We start from the raw sequence: 27,781 nt of genomic DNA on the forward strand, positions 1-27,781 counted from the left end.
GTTTTATTACCATCACCAGTAATAAACCTAAAAGGAACACTGGTGAGATCTGTAACCATCACCAGTAATAAACCTAAAGGAACAATGGTGAGATATGTAACCATCACCAGTAATAAACCTAAAAGGAACAATGGTGAGTTTTATTACCATCACCAGTAATAAACCTAAAGGAACAATGGTGAGTTGTATTACCATCACCAGTAATACACCTAAAAGGAACAATGGTGAGTTCTGTAACCATCACCAGTAATAAACCTAAAGGAACAATGGTGAGATCTATAACCATCACCAGTAATAAACCTAAAGGAATAATGGTGAGTTCTGTAACCATCACCAGTAATAAACCTAAAGGAATAATGGTGAGTTCTATAACCATCACCAGTAATAAACTTAAAGGAATAATGGTGAGTTCTGTAACCCTCACCAGTAATAAACCTAAAGGAATAATGGTGAGTTCTATAACCATCACCAGTAATAAACCTAAAGGAATAATGGTGAGTTCTGTAACCATCACCAGTAATAAACCTAAAGGAATAATGGTGAGTTCTATAACCATCAACAGTAATAAACCTAAAGGAACAATGGTGAGTTCTGTAACCATCACCAGTAATAAACCTAAAGGAACAATGGTGAGTTCTATAACCATCACCAGTAATAAACCTAAAGGAACAATGGTGAGTTCTGTAACCATCACCAGTAATAAACCAAAGGACACAACTGAAAACAGCATCTAGTGGTTTAAGTGTAGATGCTTCTGCATGCATATAGATAATATTGACAGAATCTAAAATAGACATAAAAGTGGCCTGGACAATATCCTTCCTATTATCAAAAGTCAGACATGCTTTGTTTATGTAAAAAAATTAAAAATTCAACTTCACCTTCTTCACCAGCTCAGTGCCATTTAAAAAAAATTAAAGTTTGTCATCAAGCCAGATACCAAGATATGCAGTACATAGGAAGGAAGGAACAACACCTATATACCGTTTAAACTAGTCATTACAATTTCATTTAAATCTGGGTTATGAGACCTAGAAAAAAGCATTTTGTTTTGTTTGCATTGAGCACTAACTTCAGCTCCAATAGTGACCTCTGCAGTGGTTGAAAATCAGACTTCAAATGTGAAAAAAGTCTTGGCCAACTGATGGCGCAATGGAATATAACACTATCATCTGCATACAAATTAATATTGGCATGACGTTGGCCTGTGGGTAAGGTTTATGACCCCCCCATAAATACCTTTCTCCCTTCCCTCTCTCTCTTGACTCTACTGAACGACTTTTGAATAGCCTTTGTTAAACATAGAGAGTCTGGGAACATCAAACGGTGGGGGGAAAGGAACCATATGTCGGTAATCCAACCAGTGGAGAATATGTGTTGGTACTTAATGAATAGGATGTCAGTTCGGTTGTCATCTGAGACATTCTTATTAATGATAGGATGACATAAACTGTATCATGGAAAGTCTACACATTATAGTTATCAGATTCACATGGAATTGTTGTGCAATTGAAATGTTTAAATATGAAACTATTTGTGAAAAGATTAAATGTAATTTTAGCTTCCAAATGAGACAATTGGGTTTTCATAAGGTTAGAGCTCTTCTCAATCAGTGGTCCGCCCCTGTGAAGAGACAGTGGTTATAAACTATGAAACACACCCTTCTCTCCCTCCACTATATAAGCCCTTGATGAAAATGTAACCTCCTGTTCCGAGTACGCGAGGCCTGCAGCCTCTGCGTTAAAAGGGTGAATAACTTGCTGTTCCGGGTACATTAAGGCGACGGTCCGATGTCAGAAGGATTCAGATAATAAGCAGTTCCGAGGACGTGAGGACAACGGTTCCACATTAAAAGGACTAACATGTCAACTACAGAACTAAGCCAACCTCAGCGTGAGCTTTGGTTGCAAATGGTATGAACTTTGAACTCTTAATCACTACAGAAGTGATACCTCCTAGCCGTTGAGTTAGCAGTGGCCGCTGTAAACGTGGGCTAGAAAAGGACGGACAAAGGATCTCTTCTAACAAACAACACGACACTGCCAAGTATCCATATTTACCACCAGAGACACTCTTAAAGGGACAAGGAAGATCTCTGTTGGGCAACACGGCCAGCATCTACGACCAACCTACCGAAGCGCAGCTCAGAGTAAATATTTATTGCATTCTCCTTTTTCAAATGGGCGATAATTTAGAATGCATAAGATACTGTATTTACGATAGCATAGCTTCTCCCTTTGTTCCTCAGTCTTCCCGCTCTTTCACTCAAACCCAACCCCTCCCTTTGTGTAACCAGCCGTCATATCTGTTCCGTCCGCTAGGGACGTATTCCTTCATGACATAATTTGTAATCAATGTAAGATCCATTCGGTGTATATGTAATTCTGTATGATTAGTTAGGTATTTAGTAAATAAATAATTAAACCCAATTTTGTATTGCTGATTCAACTTGTTAGCCAGCGTTCGTGAAGATAACCAAGAATTTACATCTTTCAGATGAGACTGAAATAAGGTGATGATTAATATTAACTGCTATTGATGTAAAATATTACTAGGTCTTTAAGAGTTTATTCGGAAGATAACAGCTCTATAAACAGTGCCCCGACTTTCTAGTTAATTATCTACCTGATTAGCTTAATCAGGTAATATTAATTACAGAGAAATTATTTTATAGAATAGCATGTCATATCACTTAATCCGGCATAGCCAAAGACACGGCAATATACATTAACAGTGTTATTTACATAGGTTGCAAACAGTAGTGGGCCAAGTATCGAACCTTGAGGCATCACTTTATGTAACTCAAGGCACTCAGATTAAATCCCATATGTGAGTTAGTCTATTACGCACTTTCTGAAGGTTTCCTGAAAGTTATTCCTTTTTCCGTTGCTCAAAACCTGTTGGCCAATGCCGAATACCCGTACGTTCTAAATATTACTCATTTTGGGTATACGAATATAGAAAGATTGATAGTTTGTGAAATTTTGAAAATCTAATATGCTTTAAATGCCAGGATGTTATACTCATTCATCTTTTCATCTATTTTAATTCACTGTACACTATTGAGGAAGAGAACTGTATTTCCAGACTCACATGTGTTTGACAACAGCTGATAATCACATATGGTGATGTGTTGTTGCAAAATGAATGAACGGCGGGAATCATCACAACTGTACATTAGATTATGCATTCTCAGTAGGAGGAGCCTAGTGTGTTGATATTCTCAGTAGGAGGAGCCTAGTGTGTTGATATTCTCAGTAGGAGGAGCCTAGTGTGTTGATATTCTCAGTAGGAGGAGCCTAGTGTGTTGATATTCTCAGTACAAGGAGCCTAGTGTTGTCACAAAATCCTTCGTTGTGTTGCAGGGAAGACCAAAATGCAGCGGAGTTGTGGATACTCATATTTTAATTAACAAAAAAAGAGTAACGCATCCACTTGACAAAACAATAAATGATACCCACAACACTAAACAGTTTTGCAGGCTCACCAACGCAGTGCAAAAACAACTACCCACAAAACCAAGTGACAAACATACTCCTACATATATGACTCCCAATCAGGAATAACGATCCCCAGCTGTTCCTGATCAGGAGTCACAAGACCAACAAAGAACAATCACACACACACACACAAGACTGCCACGTCCTGACCCCAAAACTACTACAACAGCTCCATCTGCTGGTCAGGATGTGACAGTACCCCCCCCTCAAGGTGCAGACCCCGGAATGCACCTAACAACACAAAACACCAACAAACAAAATCCCCAACAAAACCCATAAACAATAACCCCTAAACAATAAGGGAGGGAAGGGAGGGTGGCTGCCGTCAACGACGGCACTGTGCTACACCCTCCCTCCCCAACCCACCTATCCTGGAGGTGGCTCCGGTGCAGGACGTGGACCTTGCTCCACCCTCGGCGTCGCCCACTTCGGTGGCACCGATAGCTGCGCCAGGCAGACGGGCCCCTCGGGCTGGGCCGGAGGACAGGAGGGCCCCTCGGGCTGGGCCGGAGGACAGGAGGGCCCCTCGGGCTGGGCCGGAGGACAGGAGGGACCCTCGGGCTGGGCCGGAGGACAGGAGGGCCCCTCGGGCTGGGCCGGAGGACAGGAGGGCCCCTCGGGCTGGGCCGGAGGACAGGAGGGCCCCTCGGGCTGGGCCGGAGGACAGGAGGGCCCCTCGGGCTGGGCCGGAGGACAGGAGGGCCCCTCGGGCTGGGCCAGAGGACAGGAGGGCCACTCCGGCAGCTCGGGGCAGTCGGGCCACTCCGGCAGCTCGGCGCAGTCTGGCCACTCCGGCAGCTCAGCGCAGTCTGGCCACTCCGGCAGTTCAGCGCAGTCTGGCCACTCCGGCAGTTCAGCGCAGTCTGGCCACTCCGGCAGTTCAGCGCAGTCTGGCCACTCCGGCGACTGTTGACTGGCGGGCAGCTCTGACGACTGTTGACTGGCGGGCAGCTCCGACGACTGTTGACTGGCGGGCAGCTCCGACGACTGTTGACTGGCGGGCAGCTCCGACGACTGTTGACTGGCGGGCAGCTCCGACGACTGTTGACTGGCGGGCAGCTCCGACGACTGTTGACTGGCGGGCAGCTCCGACGACTGTTGACTGGCGGGCAGCTCCGACGACTGTTGACTGGCGGGCAGCTCTGACGACTGTTGACTGGCGGGCAGCTCTGGCGACTGTTGACTGGCGAGGCTGGGCTGACGCACTAGACTCCTGATGCGTGGGGCTGGTACTGGACGTGCCAGCCTGGAGACACCCACCTCCATGCTAGTGCGTCTAGCGGGAAACACCGGACCGAAAGGGCGCACTGGCGGTCTTGAGCGCAGGGTTGGCATCACCCCTTCCGGCTCGATGCCTACTTCACCCTGGCACATGCGGGGCGCTGGTACCTTGCCAACCGGCCTGAAAATCCCAGGCCTCACCACAGCCCCAACCCCAAAGCAATGGACCTGTCCAGTCTGCCCTACAAGGGTACGGGGAGCTGGCCTGGGGCTGTAATCTCGCCCCGCCAAATAGCCCTTGTGCCCCCCCCTAAAAAAATCTTGGGGCTGCCTCTCGGGTTCTACCTGCCTCCCAGGCAGGTTGTCACAGTGGACCCGCAACTGCTCCCATGTCCAGTCAATCCTCTCCGTCAACACCTCCAGCGACCAGGAATCCATCACCTCCCGAGCGCGCTGCTTCCAACATTCCTCCCTCACTTGCCTCTGTCCTCTTCTCCGCTGCTTGGTCCTTTGGTGGTGGGTAGTTCTGTCACAAAATCCTTCGTTGTGTTGCAGGGAAGACCAAAATGCAGCGGAGTTGTGGATACTCATATTTTAATTAACAAAAAAAGAGTAACGCATCCACTTGACAAAACAATAAAAGATACCCACAACACTAAACAGTTTTGCAGGCTCACCTACGCAGTGCAAAAACAACTACCCACAAAACCAAGTGACAAACATACTCCTACATATATGACTCCCAATCAGGAACAACGATCCCCAGCTGTTCCTGATCAGGAGTCACAAGACCAACACAGAACAATCACACACACACACAAGACTGCCACGTCCTGACCCCAAAACTACTACAACAGCTCCATCTGCTGGTCAGGACGTGACAAGTGTGTTGATATTTTCAGTAGGAGGAGCCTAGGGTGTTGATATTCTCAGTAGGAGGAGCCTAGTGTGTTGATATTCTCAGTAGGAGGAGCCTAGTGTGTTGATATTCTCAGTAGGAGGAGCCTAGTGTGTTGATATTCTCAGTAGGAGGAGCCTAGTGTGTTGATATTCTCAGTAGGAGGAGCCTAGTGTGTTGATATTCTCAGCAGGAGGAGCCTAGTGTGTTGATATTTTCAGTAGGAGGAGCCTAGTGTGTTGATATTTTCAGTAGGAGGAGCCTAGTGTGTTGACATTCTCAGTAGAAGGAGCCTAGTGTGTTGATATTCTCAGTAGGAGGAGCCTAGTGTGTTGATATTCTCAGCAGGAGGAGCCTAGTGTGTTGATATTCTCTGCTGGATGAGCCTAGTGTGTTGATATTGTTTGCTTACGGCATTCATTTTTACTAAACAGTACATTTTAGATAGTATGTAGGATGTTTAATACACCAGTGGCGGTCAGTGCCGTTTCTGATGAGGGAGGACAATTCGTTTTTTCTTGAGAATGGCCTAATTTCTATTACAGGATATAGGATGACTGTCATTAATATTCCATTCACCCAGCTCAATGTAACATTGAAAGGTTTAGGCTACTACATGATACTCAAATTCTCCCTATAACTATCAGGAGGTTGCTACAACCTAGCCTACAGCATGAATGAAAGTTTATAATGTAGATGCACACAGGTTGAGCGAAAAATTTGAGATGCATTAGTGTTACAGTGTATAGTTAGCAAGCAGTTAGACTGGCCCTGGTGGTAATAAATTAATACAACCAAAAGCTTACCTTCACTTGGAAGAGTTCCAGTGTTGTGTTGGATAGACGTAGCCAGCTACCTAACATAGCATCCCTCTGTTTGAGCCAGGTGTTTGAGTAACTAAACTAGCCAGTTGAATTTGCTAGCTAAGTAAGTGAAACTGAAAGTTTCATTTTTGAAGAAATTAATTTGTTGAAAACTGTTCAACTATTGTCTTTCTCTCTCTTTGAGGCAACTACTCACCATATTTTATGCACTGCAGTGCTAGCTAGCTTTAGCTTATGCTTTCAGTACTATATTAATTATCTGGTTCTTAGATTGGTTATACAACATGTCAGTTCATGCTGCAAGAGTTCTGATAGGTTGGAGGACGTCCTCCGGAAGTTGTCATAATTACTGTGTAAGTCTATGGAAGGGGGAGAGAACCAAGAGCCTCCTAGGTTTTGGATTGAAGTCAATGTACCAATAGGAGGACAGAAGCTAGCTGTCCTCCGGCTACACCATGGTGCTACCCTGTAGAGCGCAGTTTAGGCTACTGTAGACCTTCATTGCAAAACAGTGTGTTTTAATAAATTATTTGGTGACGTGTATATATTTAGTATAGTTTTACCTACAAAGGATAACCTTTTCAATGTTTTACCATTTTTATTTTTATGAAATTCCCTGAGGAGGATGGTCCTTCCCTTCCTCCCCTAAGGAGCCTCCACTATACTACACAGTATGTCGTTTTAGTAAGTAGTAGACAAGACAGATTTCGGATACAACTGTTGATATTATTAAAATGTTGTGAGGTACTTGATACTTAAAGTTTCGAGTAGAAAATCCAAGAAAAGGGATCTCGCTTGAATTATGTTAGCAGTGATTGGCAGATTGGATGGTGTCACATGTTAGTGAAACCTTTCTAAAATATGTGTATTAGCATAAATAACATGATTCTCATGATAATTTAGCAGGTGTTCGCCACAGGAAGCTGCTCAACTAACCTCCAATGATTTGGTGCAATCACTGTACTTTCTGGTACCGGAAGATGTCAGCCACCAGTTTTTAGAAAGGATAGGTGAAATGTATCTCAGACATTAAGCAGGTTTCCATCCAACGTTCTAATGTGAGTAAAGTACATTTCAGAACAGTCCTGATCATGTATTATGCTAGAAATGGCGGTGGAAACAATATTATTTACAAATATTGATATAATAACCACCATTTCGAAGTAGACCTGGAGTTACACTTGGAGTCATATGTTGTGAGGTCCTCCCACTACAAATCTGGGAAAGCATGCAGTCTATTAGGCTACACATGAAATACATTATGATGAACTTCACAGGGTGGTGAAAGTGCACGGTGATGAGCTTGACGCTCCTTTCCAATAAATGTTGAGGGTCTTGTTCTGATGATGTGATCGATGCTTGGCTGCCGTTAGACAAATAAAAATATTCTCGCTCTTATCATTAAATATTCTCATCATGTAGACTAGGCTACCTGCACTGTATTTGCAAGCTGTTGGCTAGTACACATGTGCCAAGATCAGAGTAGGCACATTCGCTATATAACGCAAAAAATATTTTGGACAAAACCACCAGTTATCAGGTATGAAGGTAAGGCGCAAATGCAGACCACGTCGAATAAACAATAGTTTAATGAACTAATAGGGGCAGGCAATAGACAGGTCAAGGCAGGCAGGCTCAGGGTAAGCAGAGGTAAAAAAATCCAGCGGGGGAAAAGGTACAGGTCAGTAGGAAGGATCAGGGTCAGGGGCAGGCAGAGTGGTCAGGCAGGCGGGCGAGCTCGGAGTCAGGACAGGCAAGGGTCAAAACCAGGAGGGCGAGATAAGAGAGGCTGGGAAAAAGCAAGAGCTGAGAAACAAAACGCTGGTTGACTTGACAAACACCATGTCGTGTCTTTGGCTATGCCGGATTAAGTGATATGACATGCTAACCTATAAAATCCTTTCTCTGTAATTAATATTACCTGATTAAGCTAATCATGTAAATGTAATTAACGAGAAAGTCGGGGCACCACGGAAGAACGTTTATAGAGCCGTCATCTTCCGAATAAACTCTTAAAATACTTAGTCATATTTTACATCGATAGCAGTCAATATTAACCCTTATCTTATTTTCAGTCTCATAATGAAAGTTGTAAATTCTTGGCTATCTTCACGAACCCTGGCTAACAAGTTGAATCAGCAATACAAAATTGGGTTTAATTATTTATTTACTAAATACCTAATCACACAGAATTACATATACACAGAATACAAATGATGGCATACAGAAAACGTCCTGGTGGACGGAACCTGTATGAAAGCTGGTTACACAAAGGAAAGGGGGTTGGGCTTGAATGAAAGAGCGGGAAGATTTAGGAACAAAGAAACAGCAGCTATGCTATCGTAAATACATTATCTTATGCATTCTAAATTACCGCCCATTTGGAAAAGGTAAATGCAATAAATATTTACTCTGAGCTGCGCTTCGGTAGATTGGTCGTAGATGCTGGCCGGGTTGGCCAACAGATCTTCCTGTCCTCGGAAGAATGTCTCTGGTGGTAAATTGGATACGTGGTGGTATCTTCGTCCGTCTGTTAGACTGGATCCGTCGTCCGTCCTTACCTAGCCCACGTCTACAGCGGCCGCTGCTAACTCAACGGCTAGGAAGTATCACTTCTGTAGTGAATAAGCTCAAAGTTCATACCATTCGCCACCACAGCTCACGCCGAGGTTGGCTTAGTTCTGTACTTGACATGTGTGTCCTTCTAACGTAGAGGCTGCAGACCTCACGTACTGGAACAACCTGGTTATCTTTTTGTCAAAGGCTTATATAGTGGAGAGGGGGAAGGATGTGTTTCATCGTTTAGAACCCCTCCTCTTCACAGGGGTGGGCCACTGATCAAGCAGGGCACTTTCCTTATGAAAACCCAAATCTCTCATTTGGAAGCTAAAATTACATTTAATCTCCTAACAAACAATTTCAATATCAAACATTTCAATTGCATAACAATTCCATGTTACTCTGATAACTTGAGGGTGTATACTTTCTCAGGTACAGTTTATGTCGTCCTGTCATCAGTCATAATGTCTCAGATGACAACCGAACTGACATACATACTCATTACGTTCCCAAGCATATTTCCAACTGGTTTTATTACCAAAATATGGTTCCTTTTCCCCATTTGTTTGATGTTCCCAGACTCTCTATATTTAACACAGGCTATTCAAGTCCTTCAGTAGGGTCAGAGAGGGGAAGGGAGAAAGGTATTTATGGGGGGGGGTCATAAACCTTACCCACAGGCCAACGTCATGACAAACACAAACTGGCAACGGACAAACAGAGTACACAGGAATATATACAGTTGAAGTTGGAAGTGAAATGTTCATTTTACCCGAACACATACCTATAAATAGTAAAACCAGAGAAACTGATAATTTTGCAGTGGTCTCTTAATTCTTTCCAGAGCTGTGTGTCTGTGTGTGTACAGTTGAAGTCAGAAGTTTACATACACTTAGGTTGGAGTCATTAATACTTGTTTTCAACCACTCCATACATTTCTTGTTAATAACAAGCTGTAGTTTTGGCAAGTCGGGTAGGACATGTACTTTGTGCATGACACAAGTCATTTTTCCAACAATTGTTTACAGACAGATTATTTCACTGATAATTCACTGTATCACAATTCCAGTGGGTCAGAAGTTTACATATACTAAGGTGACTGTGCCTTTAAACAGCTTGGAAAATTCCCCAAAATTATGTCATGGCTTTAGAAACTTCGGGTAGGCTAATTGACATCATTTGAGTCAATTGGAGGTGTACCTGTGGATGTATTTCAAGGTCTACCTTCAAACTCAGTGCCTCTTTGCTTGACATCATGGGGAAATCAAAAGAAATCAGCCAAGACCTCTGAAAATAAATTATAGACATCCACAAGTCTGGTTCATTCTTGGGAGCAATTTCCAAACGACTGAAGGTACCACGTTCATCTGTAGAAACAACAGTACACAAGTATAAACACCATGGGACCACGCAGCCATCATACCGCTCAGGAAGGAGATGCGTTCTGTCTCTTAGAGATGAAAGTACTTTGGTGCGAAAAGTGCAAATCAATCCCAGAACAACAGCAAAGGACCTTGTGAAGATGCTGGAGGAAGCAGGTACAAAAGTATCTATATCCACAGTAAAACGAGTCCTATATCTACATAACCTGAAAGGCCGCTCAGCAAGGAAGAAGCCACTGCTCCAAAACAGCCATAAAAAACAGACTACGGTTTGCAACTGCACATGGGAGCAAAGATTGTACTTTTTGGAGAAATGTCCTCTGGTCTGATGAAACTTAAATAGAACTGTTTGGCCATAATGACCATCGTTATGTTTGGAGGAAGAAGAGGGAAGCTTGCAAGCAGAAGAACACCATCCCAACTGTGACTGGGGTGGCAGCATCATGTTGTGGGGGTGCTTTGCTGCAGGAGGGACTGGTGCGCTTCACAAAATAGATGGCTCCATGAGGGAGGAAAATTATGTGGATATATTGAAGCAACATCTCAAGACATGTCTGGATGTTATAGCTTGGTCGCAAATGCGTCTTCCAAATGGACAATGACCCCAAGCATACTTCCAAACTTGTGGCAAAACGGCTTAAGGACAACAAAGTCAAGGTATTGGATTGGCCATCACAAAGCCCTGACCTCAATCCTATAGAATATATGTGGGCAGAACTGAAAAAGCGTGTGCGAACAAGGAGGCCTACAAACCTGACTCAGTTACACCAGTTCTGTCAGGAGGAGTGGGCCAAAATTCACCCAACTTATTGTGGGAAGCTTGTGGAAGGCTACCCGAAACGTTTGACTCAAGTTAAACAATTTAAAGGCAATCATCCCAAATACTAATTGAGTGTATGTAAACTTCTGACCCACTGGGAATGTGATGAAAGTAATTAAAGCTGAAATAAATCATTCTCTCTGCTATTATTCTGGCATGTCCCTTTCTTAAAATAAAGTGGTGATCCTAACTGACCTAAAACAGGACATTTTTACCAGGATTAAATGTCAGGAATTGTGAAAAACTGCTTTTAACCTGTTAGGGCTAGGGGGCAGTATTGACACGGCTGGATAAAAAACGTACCCAATTTAATCTGGTTACTACTCCTGCCCAGGAACTAGAATATGCATATAATTATTGGCTTTGGATAGAAAATACCCTAAAGTTTCTAAAACTGTTTGAATTGTGTCTGTGAGTATAACAGAACACATATGGCAGGCAAAAACCTGAGAAGATTCCTTACAGGAAGTGGCCTGTCTGACAAGTTCTTGTTCTTCTTGACTCTCTTTATTGAAAACTGAGGATCTTTGCTGTAACGTGACACTTCTTACGGCTCCCATAGGCTCTCAGAACCCGGGAAAAAGCTGAATGATGTAATTCCAGCCCCTGGCTGAAAAACATTACCGCCTTTGGTAAGTGGTCTATCAGAGGACAATGAGACTGAGGCGCGTGCACGAGGCGACCCCTTTGTACTAAAACACAGATTCCCGGTCGGACTATTATCGCTTTTTTACGAGAAAAATTGCATAAAAATTGATTTTAAACAGCGGTTGACATGCTTCGAAGTACGGTAATGGAATATTTAGAATTATTTTGTCACAAAACGCGTCGGGCGCGTCACCCTTCTTTACCCTTTCGGATAGTGTCTTGAACGCACGAACAAAACGCCGCTATTTGGATATAACTATGGATTATTTTGAACCAAACCAACATTTGTTATTGAAGTAGAAGACCTGGGAGTGCATTCTGACGAAGAACAGCAAAGGTAATAACATTTTTCTTATAGTAAATCTGACTTTGGTGAGGGCTAAACTTGGTGGGTGTCTAAATAGCTAGCCCTGTGATGCCGGGCTATCTACTTAGAATATTGCAAAATGTGCCTCCCCACGAAAAGCTATTTTAAAATCGGACATAGCAAGTGCATAGAGGAGTTCTGTATCTATAATTCTTAAAATAATTGTTATGTTTTTCGTGAACATTTATCGTGAGTAATTTAGTAAATTCACCGGAAGTTTGCGGGGGGTATGCTAGTTCTGAATGTCACATGCTAATGTAAAAAGCTGGTTTTTGATATAAATATGAACTTGATTGAACAAAACATGCATGTATTGTATAACATAATGTCCTAAGATTGTCATCTGATGAAGATCTTCAAAGGTTAGTGTTGCATTTAGCTGTGGTTTGGGTTTATGTGACATTATATGCTAGCTTGAAAAATGGGTGTCTGATTATTTCTGGCTGGGTACTCTGCTGACATAATCTAATGTTTTGCTTTCGTTGTAAAGCCTCTTTGAAATCGGACAGTGTGGTTAGATTAACGAGAGTCTTGTCTTTAAAATGGTGTAAAATAGTCATATGTTTTGGAAATTGAAGTAATAGCATTTCTAAGGTATTTGAATAACGCGCCACGGGATTCCACTGGCTGTTACGTAGGTGGAACGAAATCGTCCCACTGGCCCTAGAGAAGTTAAGAGCCGATAAGATGGTCGCCCTACCCTTCGGCACCATCTTTGATGTTGAAATGTTTATATTGTTTTCATGCGGCTTTGAGAATATTTGCATGAAAATCTGTCGCCAATTCGATGGATACCTAGCTAGTTATGACAACATGTTCTACACATCAATTGAGTATTGCAGTGGACCAATGATATATCTGATAGTCTCTACTCTCTTGTAGAGTTTATTGTATGTTATTGCTTATTGGAGATGCATGGATGTGTGATCACGGAGACAAAAGTATCTCATTACATGAAAGACCTGTGGACTGACACCTCATTTAGCGCTCCTGCCTACCGACCATAATTTAAGGCCTGGAAAATATCTGACACATTTCCACTTGACAGTTTCCCCCCTTTTGCCATGTTTAATTTGAGGCAACCGGAGAAGGTGCCACTCTCTGCCAATCCTGACTCTCAGACTCACCTTTCATTACAACACAGCTGAGAGGTGAAGGATAAATTGGTTATGTCAAAAGTAAAATTATATCCAGGTCTTTGCAATTTAATTCACTTATTGAAAAGAGAAAGCTGTTAAAAGGAAATGCTCCAAGTTCCGAACACACTAAAATGTAAGAGACAGGGAAATACTAAAAGTCAGATTGCCTGTCAATGTGTCTTTCAAATGTTAGCAGAGGGTTCACTCCACTATTCATGTTGTGCATGAATGGAAGCAGACAATGGTTTCCAGCAAGGAGTCTGGTCCCCATAGAAAATATCTCACAATATTGCCACCACACAGGCAGTTATATCCGTAACGCACTAATGGGTGATATTAAATCTGCATTAAAGAGGTTCAACCAGAGGGCCTACACTACCATATTAAATCTGCATTAAAGAGGTTCAACCAGAGGGCCTACACTACCATATTAAATCTGCATTAAAGAGGTTCAACCAGAGGGCCTACACTACCATATTAAATCTGCATTAAAGAGGTTCAACCAGAGGGCCTACACTACCATATTCAATCTGCATTAAAAAGGTTCAACCTGAGGGCCTACACTACCATATTCAATCTGCATTAAAGTGGTTCAACCTGAGGGCCTACACTACCATATTCAATCTGCATTAAAGTGGTTCAACCTGAGGGCCTACACTACCATATTCAATCTGCATTAAAAAGGTTCAACCTGAGGCCCTACACTACCATATTCAATCGGCATTAAAAAGGTTCAACCTGTGGGCCTACACTGCCATATTAAATCTGCATTAAAGTGGTTCAACCTGAGGGCCTACACTACCATTATCCCCACAAGCTGATAATGAACACGTACATTTGTATACATCACGATCGCTTTAAACAAATGTATTCTGCTACATTTTCTCCAAGTACCTTTACAAGTGTTATTGTCTCCTACTAATTGATCTAGCAGATTACATGACCTGATAATAAGTTACTACTTCTCCCTCTCTGTCCTCTCTTTCTTTGTCATAAAACATGCCATTTGATGATTGCGATCCAATCGGCCACTGACTTGCCTAGTTAAATAAAGGTTAAATAATAAGAAAGTAAAAATAATATTGATTTTCACTAGAGATGTGAATGGGACCTGGTGGAGGATCTGATTTCGTGATGTCTCCTTGGCCCCGAGACAATAACAACTCGATATCAACTGAATTCAAAATGCACGTTAAATTCTTCTGGGATGAGGTCAAAAACTGATGGCATGTTGCTTGCCAACAGCAGATGAAAGAAAACTTCATCCAGCAATTTGCAGCAGACAGAGCTGTGTCATTTGTCTCAGCTTTATGCTATAAACGTTTCAGAGGGGCATTTCAATGGCTCTGGATGCTTGTTTATCAGGCTGATCGGCTGATGTACCGTAGCAGCCACACACACGATGACACTCCGCCTTTAAAGGGGCAATCTGCAGGTTCCTACATACATTTTTGTACTTTTAAAAGAATGAGTATGTACTGTAACCATTTATTCTTGAAGAAATGAACTTATAAATGCCTCAGAGTTTAGTTCAACTGTCACACTCCATCAGAACCCAAAAAATAAGCTTGTTTTACTCCAATATTTGTAAACAAAGTACATTTAAACAAACACTGCATAGCCTCAAAACATGTTTGAAACGATCATGTTGATATCCTGGATGGTCATGTGTGAGTTATTTAGTAGCTCTGTCTATGAATTTGAGTGGTTACAATAATCCAGCTCCATCCCTCAGCTTTTTACCCGAAACAGTGGCAGGGAAACACTGATATTGTTTCAAATGTGTACTGTGACTTTAAATGATCTGCTTGTCTCTTCATGACTCTTTCCACAGAAAGTTATTTTGTCAGAACCCTGTTTAATTTCTAGCTGGTCCTACGTATAGCCTCACATGTAGTATGGAACTGATATGTTATAATTTTTGTCATTTAGAGCAATTGTTTTATTTCGATTTTTACCACTTTGTCAGCAAATTAGAGTTAATTAGAATTAGAGCCCTTCAATTACATGTACTCCAGTCGTTGGAAAGCTGCATAGCAGTTTGAGAACCAACATGTCAACATGATTGCGAGATAGTTGATTAATAAGCCATATTTTATGATTTGTTGTTTAAATTAGAAGGAGCTTTTTGACAACAGCAACACATTCACAGTGTTGTTGGGGCATTACATTAGTGTTGGGTATGCAGAGCCAATCCACTGGGTGCTATTTTAGCAAACCATTAAACGCAAACAGCTAAAAAAAATGCTAACAAGTGAAATTCTACTACTTACAAAAAGATCTATGGGCCTTTGAATGACAAGAAACCTAATATTTCATTTTTGGATGTTCCTGTCTTTCTCAATGAACTTGTGTTCGAGGGACTGTTAATCTGTTAAATGCTGTTCATGGTTGATTCTTGTTTAATTTCACTCATCCCTTTTGTGTTTATTGCATCCCATAATTCCTTTTCCTCTGTCCTTTACTAGGGGTCTCTTCTATCTTTACCCTCTGTCACGCCCCCAATCTGTTTCACCTGTCTCCACCCCCCTCCAGGTCTCACCCATTTTCCCCATCATTCCCAGCATATTTATTCCTGTGTTCTCTGTCTGTTTGTTGCCAGTTCGTCTTGTCAAGGCAACCAGCGTGTTTTTTCCATGCGCCTGCTTTTTCCTAGTCTCTGTTGTTCTAGTCCTCCCGGTTCTGACTTTTGCCTGCCCTGACACTAAGCCCGCCTGCTTGACCATTCAGCCTACACTGACCTCGAGCCTGCCTGCCACTCTGTACCTCCTAGAATCTGACCTGGTTTATGTTATTTTGCCTGTCCATGACCTGTCTCTTGCCTGGACCTTATCTTATAATAAATATCAGAGACTCGAACCATTTGTCTCCCGTGTCTGCATCTGGGTCTCGCCCTGTGTTGTTATACCTTCTCTGACCCAGTCCCCATCTATCCTAGTAGCACTGCTCTCCAGACAGAACCTGGAGCAGTGCCTTGCTGACAGAGATGCTAGTTCTAGGTCCCAAAAAACAAAGAGATCTTCTGTTGGATCTGACAATTAATCTTGATAGTTGTACTGTCGTCTCAAATAAAACTGTGAAGGACTTCGGCGTTACTCTGGACCCTGATCTCTTTTTTGCTGAACATATCAAGACTGTTTCAAGGACAGCTTTATTCCTTCTATGTAGCATTGTAAAAATCAGAAAACTTTTGTCCAAAAATTATCCAGAAAAGCTAATCCATGCTTTTGTCACTTCTACATTAGAATACTGCAATGCTCTACTTTCCGGCTACCCGGATGAAGCCCTAAATAATCTTCAGTTAGTGCTAAACACGGCTGCTAGAATCTTGACTAGAACCAAAAAATGGGATCATTTTACTCCACTGCTAGCCTCTCTACATTGGCTTCCTAGCTAGGGCTGATTTCAAGGTTTTACTACTAACCTACAAAGCATTACATAGGCTTGTTCCTACCTATCTCTCCGATTTGGTCCTGCCGTACATACCTACACGTACACTACGGTCACAAGACGCAGGCCTCCTTACTGTCCCTAGAATTTCTAAGCAAACAGCTGGAGGCAGGGATTTCTCCGATAGACCTACATTGTTATGGAATGGTATGCCTATCCATGTGAGAGACGTAGACTCGGTCACAACCTTTAAGTCTTTATTGGAGACTCATCTCTTCAGTAGGTCCTATGATTGAGTGTAGTCTGGCCCAGGATTGTGAAGGTGAACGGAATGGCACTAGAGTGACGAACCACCCTTGCTGTCTCTGTCTGGCCGGTTCCCCTCTGTCCACCAGGGATTCTCTGCCTCAAACCCTATTACGGGGACTGAGTCACTGGCTTACTAGTGTACTTCCGTGCAGTCCTTGGGAGGGGTGCGTCACTTGAGTGGGTTGAGTCAGTGACGTGATCTTCCTGTCCGGGTTGTTGCCCCCTTGGGTTTGTGCCATAGAGGAGATCTTCGAGGGCAATACTCAGCCTTGTCTCAGGGTAGTAAATTGGTGGTTTGTGGATATCCCTCTAATGGTGTGGGGGCTGTGCTTTGGCAAAGTGGGTGGGATTATATCCTGCCTGGTTGGCCCTGTCCGGGGGTATCGTCAGACGGGGCCACAGTGTATCCCGACCCCTCCTGTCTCAGCCTCCAGTATTTATGCTGCAAAAGTTTATGTATCGGGAGGCTAGGGTCTGTCTGTTATATCTGGAGTATTTCTCCTATCTTATCCGGTGTCCTGTGTGAATTTAAGTTTGCTCCCTCTAATTCTCTCTCTATCCCTCTCCCTCCCCTCCCAGAGGACCTGAGCCCAGGGACCATGCCTCAGGACTACCTGGCCTGATGACTCCTTGCTGTCCCCCGTCCACCTGGTCGTGCTGCTGTTCCAGTTTCAACTGTTCTACCTGTGGTTATGGAACCCTGACCTGTTCACCGGACATGCTACCTTGTCCCGGACCTGCTGTTTTCGACTCCCTCTCTCTCTTTCTCTCTACTGCACCTGCTGTCTCGAACTCTGAATGCTCGGCTATGAACAGCCAACTGACATTTACTCCTGAGGTGCTGACCTGTTGCCCCCTCTACAACCACTGTGATTATTATTATTATTTGAACCTGCTAGTCATCTATGAACATTTTAACATCTTGGCTATGTTCTGTTATAATCTCCACCCGGCACAGCCAGAAGAGGACTGGCCACCCCTCAGGGCCCGGTTCCTCTCTAGGTTTCTTCCTAAGTTCTGGTCTTTCTATGGAGTTTTTCCTAGCCACCGTGCTTCTACATCTGCATTGCTTGCTGTTTGGGGTTTTAGGCTGGGTTTCTGTATAACACTTTGTGACATCGGCTGATGTAAAAAGGGCTTCATAAATACATTTGATTGATTGATTGACAACCTACTACCTAGTCACACCCCGACCTGCCATGAGACAGAACCATGAGACAGGAACAGAACAATCCGTAAAAGGATTAACTAAATGATGAAGTCATGCCTGGCAGTTGAGCAAGTCAGAGAGAGAGAGAGAGAGAGAGAGAGAGAGGGAGAGAGAGATTTCTGGTCCACTAACCCCACTGAATCTCTGGACTGCAATCCATTGTCAGACCCCAGCAGCTTATCGAGTGGGCCATTGATTTCCTGATTTATATACCTATCCGTCATTGACATTGACTGCTTTCGGACATCATTTTAATGTGTGAATGATCAATAGCTCCATCAACACTGAAAATATCTCTCTGTCAAACGGCATGGAGTTAGTCTGTGTGTAATGTGTGCTCTGGTCCCCAAACTATGGTGCGGAGATTGTGTGTGTTTAATGCTCGTCAGTAACACTCCTGAGTACATTAAGTGCGTGTGAATAAAGTGTATGTTTTCTGTTGTGCAAATAGGATTTTTTTTAAAGCATGAGAAATTCAACACAGACAGTGTTTATTGCATGAGCTTATGCGCATTCTTAAAATGTTGGATGTTGTGTTACTGACAGGATCTGACAATATATTTCCAAACATATCTTAATCAACTTGTTTATCTTTACAAAGCAATATTAAGTTCCAACTAGGATGTATGGTAAAGACAAAACATCACCCCTGGCATACACAGATACAGTCACACGATACATTTTATAACCACATTAACTGGACAGACGGACCCAAGAACTCACTCAAACACAGTAGACTTTAGTAAAAAAAAAGATATATTCGTATGCTGCCCCTGTGAGAACTGTCCTTCTTTAACCTGAGCTGCTCACCCGGGACATCTGTTTTTCCCCCAGGTGGAAGTTAGGACGTTTCTTGACTGGGTTGAGACTCACAACGAGGTAGTACAATGTGTAGGGAGGAGGAAGAGGAGGAGGAGGAGGAACTGGAAATTCTCAAAATAGCTTCCAAAATGTGTGGGTTTTATTCACACCTGAATGCTTTCCATCAGTATTGCATGGCCAGTTAGAGCTAGAGGAATATGGCATAGCCTGAACATTTCAAATGTATATACTTTTGTTCTCCTTTCTTCTAATTGGTAGAGGGCAAACCAGGGAGCCACATCTCAAGGGTGGATAATAGCCTACTAAATTCAATATTAAACCCTATCCTGAACCCTTGGTTCCCTGCTAGGTAATCATGCTTCAGGGACTGCTATACCACAGATACCAGTCTACGTGGTGAGAAGACCTATAAGTGGCATATAGCTTTGGGGTCATTGGAACTTTCACCGCGTAAAGATGACTGGATTTCAGAGTTCTTTTATAGTCAAGGCTGGTTCCTTGTGTTGGGTATTGGTTAGAGCTTGGTTTATGACTTGGCAGATCATGATGACTTTCCCATTATGTTTGGCATAATGAGAAGGTATGCCATTGATGCTTCCTAGAGCCTTGAGAAATGTGGTATGCCATTGATGCTTCCATCATAAATATTCCACATTCTTAGACAAGCAGAAGCAACTTTATGAAGATATTTACAATATTCGAATGGGTGGCCTTCAGTGCTCCCCAGGGAGATGAGATTTCTTCAGTGTCATCCGCAGAGTGAGGTCATAATATAATTGTGCTTTGCTGTGTTTTTTTTAATGCATAGACAACGCATTGAGCTGGCATGTCTGTATATATAGAGATGAGGGTTGATCTTTAAAAATGTCAGAAACGTTTTTTTTAAATATTATTAATATTTTAAAACAAAAAACATCAACAGTTGATATTACACATGTCTTGAATGTCATTGATCGTTGCGTTATAATTATATGATATTTAAACCACAACAATCCATACAATAAATGCTAATAACAATAACAATGCATGACTTTGGTCAACTTTGAACTTTCATCCGTTTTTATTGGCACAAAAGGAAGGATCATAGCACCATTGAGTGCCATTTTGGAAAAACGTTATTGTAAAGTATGGTGTACTTTAATTTTAATTCCCCAGCTGGGCTGGACATTCATTTAAAGATAAATATGACATTCCTCCAGAAACGTGTAATCCTGAAGCGATTCGTTTTGGCCATAGCTGTTCGCCAGGTTCTTTCGTATTTCCTGACCAACATGTCAGATAGCTGTGGTCGGGTTCAGGCCTCGGGCCAGTTCATCCGGTGACAGATGAGAAAGTAAAGAGTTTGAATGTGCAGATGAATGATCCTACAGATTGGCCAGGACTGTGATTAAAGCCCCTGTCAGATCTAATGCTGTTAGCACTGCTCTACCGGGGAAAGAGAGGTGCTCAGAGGTTGGTGAAAGTGGCTTGAATTTAATTTCTAAACAAAACATCTGGATATGATTTGATTTTGTTTTCGGTAAGGTGTATGGGACAAGATGGATAGAGGAATTCATGCTGTACTACTTGCACAGAAAAGCAGAAACATGAAAGAAATTATTTGAAATTGATGAAAGGGGAAGTTGCCCTAATACAGGTTAATTTGAAATCAAATACCATTTCCATGGAAACGGATTACTATTCAAAAGTTCACTTCAAGGCGCTCTTCTTTTTTTCTATGTAGTGTGTGTGTGTGTGTGTGTGTGTGTGTGTGTGTGTGTGTGTGTGTGTGTGTGTGTGTGTGTACTTGTTATCCTACATTATCAGGACCCCAATGTCCTAACATTTCACCTTAATGTCCTGACAAGGTAGGAAAACAATGACTTTTTAGAAAGGTCTGGACTTATTTCATGTCCTAAATTTGTTCAAATGCTATTTCAATCTTAAGGGTTAAGTTTAGGGTTAGGGGTTAGGGAAAATATTATTTTTTAATGGTAATAAACGTATACTTCCCAAAAAATCCAGAAATTTCACGAAAATAAAGCTGTCTGTCTCGCTGTCTGTAAGCGTGTGTGTGTTTTTGTTTTGTTGTTACTTCTCTGTCATAAAGTTGAGCCCAGTCATCCATCAGAACAGATGATACTGCCAGGAATGCTCAGACAGCAGAGCCAGTAATGAAATGTGTGCCTGCTTTTGATTGTACCAAGATTTAAAACTTGATTATATTGACATATTAAAACCGACAGAAATATGTTACATTTGTATTAAAGCCGTTATTTTGCTGTGTACCACATAGTTAAACATTGTCAGTTTAGCTAACCTGTGATGATGGCAAACAAAGATCAGTTTTACATGAATAGATTGTGCTTGGTAGCTACCGTGATCACACTCTAGTCCAGGCCCTTTTCAATTGTCGTTATCCTAAAACCTGGGCAAGTTAAAAACGCCACCGGTCTTGTGCAGTGAGAATGTCTCGAGGATGATGCCAGGTTTTACCTCAGCCCAAAACCACTTTAATAATCAACTTTTATTACATTTGTGTTTTTGACTTTATATACATTTTTAAAATCCTCCTGTATCGCAATGTACACATTTACGTATTGCTATTATCCCTCCATCCCATCCCTTCATCGCATCCCTTCATCCTAGACAGGAGGGCTGACAGAGAGCTTCCAGGTGACGACTATGCTTTGCCCGCCTGAGGCTTCTCATCCTTCACACACTGTATGTCTCTTTCTTTTTCATTTCCTCTGGATTCCACTGCTCCGCATCAACATTCAATACTGTCCACCAACTCCTCTATTTTATAACTGCTGATTAAGTAACAACAGGATTTTATAATGAGAAAAAAAAGCATCAATGGCGCGTTGTGAGTCAACAGCCTAATACTTCACTATTCGGGAATCAACCCAAAAGGCTATATCATGTCCTGGTTAAATGGGATGCTAAATCATGTCTTGGTTAAATTGGATGCTAAATCATGTCTTGGTTAAACTGGATGCTAACTCATGTCCTGGTTAAACTGGATGCTAACTCATGTCCTGGTTAAACTGGATGCTAACTCATGTCCTGGTTAAACTGGATGCTAACTCATGTCCTGGTTAAACTGGATGCTAACTCATGTCCTGGTTAAACTGGATGCTAACTCATGTCTTGGTTAAACTGGATGCTAACTCATGTCCTGGTTAAACTGGATGCTAACTCATGTCCTGGTTAAACTGGATGCTAACTCATGTCCTGGTTAAACTGGATGCTAAATTATGTCCTGGTTAAACTGGATGCTAAATTATGTCCTGGTTAAACTGGATGCTAAATCATGTCCTGGTTAAACTGGATGCTAAATTATGTCCTGGTTAAACTGGATGCTAAATTATGTCCTGGTTAAACTGGATGCTAACTCATGTCCTGGTTAAACTGGATGCTAAATCATGTCCTGGTTAAACTGGATGCTAAATCATGTCCTGGTTAAACTGGATGCTAAATCATGTCCTGGTTAAACTGGATGCTAAATCATGTCCTGGTTAAACTGGATGCTAAATCATGTCCTGGTTAAACTGGATGCTAACTCATGTCTTGGGTAAACTGGATGCTTGATCATGTCCTGGTTAAACTGAAGAGGGTGGTGATGCTGGGATTTGACCTTGCGAGACATTTCCTGTGCTGTGAGACATTTACTTGGAATCAGCTCAGTGAGTCCTTGTTGTCTAACAACAAGCCAGTCAATGGTCAGGAGAGTAATTGCACGTGGCCCAGACGGCATCCCTAGCTGTGTCCTCTGAGCACGAGCAGACCAGCTGGCTGGAGTGTTTACGGACATATTCAATCTCTCCCTATCCAAGTCTGCTGTCCCCACTTGCTTCAAGATGTCCACCATTGTTCCGGTACCCAAAAAGCAAAGGTAACTGAACTAAATGACTATCGCCTCGTAGCACTCACTTCTGTCATCATGAAGTGCTTTGAGAGGCTTGTTAACCTCTACAGGATTGGTGTGTCCCCCCCCTCGGGACAGTTGAGCTAATGTAGGCTAATGTGATTAGCATGAGGTTGGAAGTAACAAGAACATTTCCCAGGACATAGACATATCTGATGTTGGCAGAAAGCTTAAATTCTTGTTAACCTGTTAGGGCTAGGGGGCAGTATTGACACGGCTGGATAAAAAACGTACCCGATTTAATCTGGTTACCACTCCTACCCAGTAACTAGAATATGCATATACTTATTACATATGGATAGAAAACACCCTAAAGTTTCTAAAACTGTTTGAATGGTGTCTGTGAGTATAACAGAACTCAAAGGGCAGGTCAAAACCTGAGAGATTCCTTTACAGGAAGTGGCCTGTCTGACCATTTCTGGAACTTCTTTGCCATCTCTATCTTTTACTAAGGATCTCTGCTCTAACGTGACACTTCCTACGTCGTCCATAGGCGCTCAGAGCCCGGGAAAAACCTGAATGTCGTCATCCCAGCCCCAGGCTGAAACACATTATCGCCTTTCTCAAGTGGCCGATCAAGGGACTCTGGGCTTAGGCGCGTGACCTGACCGCCCCCGTCTTTGGGATTTTTTCCTCTGTTTGCCGAAAAGGAGATTCCCGGTCGGAATATTATCGCTTTTTTACGAGAAAAATGGCATAAAAATGTATTTTAAACAGCGGTTGACATGCTTCGAAGTACGGTAATGGAATATTGAAAAAAAAATTGTCACGAATTGCGCCATGCGTGCGACCCTTCTTTACCATTTCGGATAGTGTCTGGAACGCACGAACAAAACGCCGCTATTCGGATATAACGATGGATTATTTTGGACCAAACCAACATTTGTTATTGAAGTAGCAGTCCTGGGAGTGCATTCTGACGAAGACAACAAAAGGTAATCAAACTTTTATAATAGTAAATATGATTATGGTGAGTGCTAAACTTGCCGGGTGTCTAAATAGCTAGCCCGTGATGCCTGGGCTATGTACTTAGAATATTGCAAAATGTGCTTTCACCAAAAAGCTATTTTAAAATCGGACATATCGAGTGCATAGAGGAGGTCTGTATCTATAATTCTTAAAATAATTGTTATGCTTTTTGTGAACGTTTATCGTGAGTAATTTAGTAAAATGTTAGCGAATTCCCCGGAAGTTTGCGGGGGTATGCTAGTTCTGAACGTCACATGCTAATGTAAAAAGCTGGTTTTTGATATAAATATGAACTTGATTGAACAAAACATGCATGTATTGTATAACATAATGTCCTAGGGTTGTCATCTGATGAAGATCATCAAAGGTTAGTGTTGCATTTAGCTGTCTTCTGGGTTTTTGTGACATTATATGCTAGCTTGAAAAATGGGTGTCTGATTATTTCTGGCTTGGTACTCTGCTGACATAATCTAATGTTTTGCTTTCGTTGTAAAGCCTTTTTGAAATCGGACAGTGTGGTTAGATTAACGAGAGTCTTGTCTTTAAATAGCTGTAAAATAGTCATATGTTTGAGAAATTGAAGTAATAGGATTTTTAAGGTTTTGAAAATCGCGCCACAGGCTTCAAGTGGCTGTTACGTAGGTGGGACGAATTCGTCCCGCCTAGCCCATAGAGGTTAAAATGGTGTATAATACTTGTATGTTTGAGGAATTTTAATTATGAGATTTCTGTTGTTTTGAATTTGGCGCCCTGCAATTTCACTGGCTGTAGGCCAGGTGTTCCGCTAGCGGAACCCCCTTCCCAGAAAGGTTAACGAGTCCCACGAGAAGGATATACTGCTTTCCCGGGAACAGGCCCAAATCCCCGTCATTTGCGTGAAGAGAAGACGGAGAAAAGGGGGGTGGAGGTCGGGCTGCCTTCTGAGAGTTTGTAGGCGAGTAAGTAAACTCCCCCTGCCATCTGTTCTATTGGCTAACGTGCAATCATTTGAAAATAAAAATTGATGACCTACGATCAAGATTATCCTACAAACAGGACATTAAAAACTGTAATGTCTAATGTTTCACCGAGTCGTGGCTGAATGACCACACGGATAATATAGAACTGGTGGGATTTTCCATCCACCGGCAGAACAGAGAAGCTACGTCTGGTAAGACGAGGGTTGGGGGTGTGTGTCTATTTGTCAATAACAGCTGGTGCGCAAAGTCTAATATTAAAGAAGTCTCGAGATATTGCTCGCCTGATGTAGAGTAACTTATGATAAGCTGTAGACCACACTATCTACCAGGAGAGTTCTAATATACACTGCTCAAAAAAAATAAAGGGAACACTTAAACAACACAATGTAACTCCAAGTCAATCACACTTCTGTGAAATCAAACTGTCCACTTAGGAAGCAACACTGATTGACAATAAATTTCACATGCTGTTGTGCAAATGGAATAGACAACAGGTGGAAATTATAGGCAATTAGCAAGACACCCCCAATAAAGGAGTGGTTCTGCAGGTGGGGACCACAGACCACTTCTCAGTTCCTATGCTTCCTGGCTGATGTTTTGGTCACTTTTGAATGCTGGCGGTGCTTTCACTCTAGTGGTAGCATGAGACGGAGTCTACAACCCACACAAGTGGCTCAGGTAGTGCAGCTCATCCAGGATGGCACATCAATGCGAGCTGTGGCAAGAAGGTTTGCTGTGTCTGTCAGCGTAGTGTCCAGAGCATGGAGGCGCTACCAGGAAACAAGCCAGTACATCAGGAGACGTGGAGGAGGCCGTAGGAGGGCAACAACCCAGCAGCAGGACCGCTACCTCCGCCTTTGTGCAAGGAGGAGCAGGAGAAGCACTGCCAGAGCCCTGCAAAATGACCTCCAGCAGGCCACAAATGTGCATGTGTCTGCTCAAACGGTCAGAAACAGACTCCATGAGGATGGTATGAGGGCCCGACGTCCACAGGTGGGGGTTGTGCTTACAGCCGAACACCGTGCAGGATGTTTGGCATTTGCCAGAGAACACCAAGATTGGCAAATTCGCCACTGGCGCCCTGTGCTCTTCACAGATGAAAGCAGGTTCACACTGAGCACGTGACAGACGTGACAGAGTCTGGAGACGCCGTGGAGAACGTTCTGCTGCCTGCAACATCCTCCAGCATGACCGGTTTGGCGGTGGGTCAGTCATGGTGTGGGGTGGCATTTCTTTGGGTGGCCGCACAGCCCTCCATGTGCTCGCCAGAGGTAGCCTGACTGCCATTAGGTACCGAGATGAGATCCTCAGACCCCTTGTGTGACCATATGCTGGTGCAGTTGGCCCTGGGTTCCTCCTAATGCAAGACAATGCTAGACCTCATTTGGCTGGAGTGTGTCAGCAGTTCCTGCAAGAGGAAGGCATTGATGCTATGGACTGGCCCGCCCGTTCCCCAGACCTGAATCCAATTGAGCACATCTGGGACATCATGTCTCGCTCCATCCACCAACGCCACGTTGCACCACAGACTGTCCAGGAGTTGGCGGATGCTTTAGTCCAGGTCTGGGAGGAGATCCCTCAGGAGACCATCCATCACCTCATCAGGAGCATGCCCAGGCGTAGTAGGGAGGTCATACAGGCACGTGGAGGCCACACACACTACTGAGCCTCATTTTGACTTCTTTTAAGGACATTACATCAAAGTTGGATCAGCCTGTAGTGTGGTTTTCCACTTTAATTTTGAGTGTGACTCCAAATCCAGACCTCCATGGGTTGATAAATTGGATTTCCATTGATTATTTTTGTGTGATTTTGTTGTCAGCACATTCAACTATGTAAAGAAAAAAGTCTTTAATAAGATTATTTCTTTCATTCAGATCTAGGATGTGTTGTTTAAGTGTTCCCTTTATTTTTTTGAGCAGTATACATTATCTGTAGCTGTCTATTTACCACCACAGACCGATGCTGGCACTAAGACTGCACTCAACCAACTCTATAAGGCCATAACCAAACAAGAAAATGCTCATCCAGAGCGGCGCTCCTAGTGGTCAGGGACTGGCAGTTTTACAAAATGTTTAACAGTATGTCACATGTACAACCAGAGGAAAAGAAACTCTAGACCACCTTTACTCCACACACAGAGAAGCATACAAAGCTCTCGACCCTGCTCAGCATTTTGCAGATCTGATCATAATTCTATCCTCCTGATTCCTGCTTACAAGTTAAAACTAAAGCAGGAAGTAGCAGTGACTCGCTCAATACGGAAGTGGTCAGATGACGCAGATGCTACACTACAGGACTGTTTTGCTAGCACAGACTGGAATATGTTCTGGGATTCATCCAATGGCATTGACGAGTGTACCACCTTTTAAAAAAAAATATTTAACCAGGCAAGTCAATTAAGAACAAATTCTTATTTACAATGATGGCCTACAATGGCCAAACACGGACAACGTTGGGCTAATTGTGCACCGCCCTATGGGACTCCCAATCACGTCTGGTAGTAATACAGCCTGGATTTGAACTAGGGTGTCTGTAGTGACACCACTAGTGCTGAGATGCATTGTCTTAGACCTCTGTGCCAATCAGTAGCCCTCAGTCATCAGCTTCATCAATGAGTGCATCGATGACGTCATCCCCACAGTGACCATATTTACATATCCCAACCAGAAGCCATGGATAACAAGCAACATCCGCATCAAGCTAAATGCTAGAGTTGCCACTTTCAATGAGCGGGACATTAAACAGGTCAACATTCACAAAGCAGCAGGGACAGACGGATTACCAGAATGTGTACTCAAATTATGCGGGGACTAACTGGCAAGTGTGTTCTCTGACATTTTCAACCTCTCCC

Source organism: Salmo salar, chromosome ssa29 (assembly GCF_905237065.1).
Source record: "Salmo salar chromosome ssa29, Ssal_v3.1, whole genome shotgun sequence".
Lineage (NCBI taxonomy): Eukaryota > Metazoa > Chordata > Actinopteri > Salmoniformes > Salmonidae > Salmo > Salmo salar.